General features: G+C 46.3%; 1 pseudogene; it reads left to right on the top strand.

Moving 5' to 3' along the window:
• The first annotated feature begins 316 nt into the window (after positions 1-316).
• LOC134937568 (5S ribosomal RNA) lies at positions 317-434 on the top strand (annotated as a pseudogene).
• The last annotated feature ends 266 nt before the right edge of the window (positions 435-700 follow it).

Below are 700 nucleotides of genomic sequence, written 5' to 3'. Positions count from 1 at the left end.
TTGTTTTATTTTCCTCACCACCCTGGGTAGCAGGATGATCAGAGGAAACACATAAGCCAGATGAAAGTACCATTAGACCTGATGACGGATGAAGGGGCAGGAACCCCCTTGGTCATTGGGTGCCTCTTGTAAATATCCGTGGTGGATGGTGAGCCCAGCGGAGAGACGCCAGTGTCCGCGGTCCGACTGACCGGAAGTTCGGAACACCAGAACCGGAAATGGAGCGCAATTCTCTCAGGAGAGCTTGTTCACTGGTCGCCGTGGGAGTCAGATCAGACAACGCATGGTTCCCGTTGTCACAAGGTACAATATACTTACCTGCGGTCAAACCACACTGGGTATGCCCAACCTCGTCTGATCTTGGAAGCCAAACACTGTGGTCCAGGTCAGTACCTGGGTGGGAGACCACCAGAGAATACCTGGTACCGCAGGTATTTTTATCCAAACCAAGTACATAGGACCCAGAACCAAGCATCACTCCATATTTCCCCCAGCTAGTACTTCATTAGTGAATTGGTTAGAGCCCAGAGTACATTCTCTCTTTCTTCCTGTTATATTTCTATTATAGTTTATATTGCAACAATTCAGGAAGGTGAGATCAATCCTCACCATCGGACATATTTTTGCTCATTGAGCCACAACGCCAGTATTTCCAATACTTATACTTTTTGATGTTTATTTAAATTTGGTTATATATTGT

The sequence above is a fragment of the Pseudophryne corroboree genome, chromosome 6, assembly GCF_028390025.1.
Source record: "Pseudophryne corroboree isolate aPseCor3 chromosome 6, aPseCor3.hap2, whole genome shotgun sequence".
Taxonomy (NCBI): Eukaryota; Metazoa; Chordata; class Amphibia; order Anura; family Myobatrachidae; genus Pseudophryne; species Pseudophryne corroboree.
The sequence above is the reverse complement of the archived record's forward strand: the minus strand, read 5'-3'. Positions and strand labels throughout refer to the sequence as shown.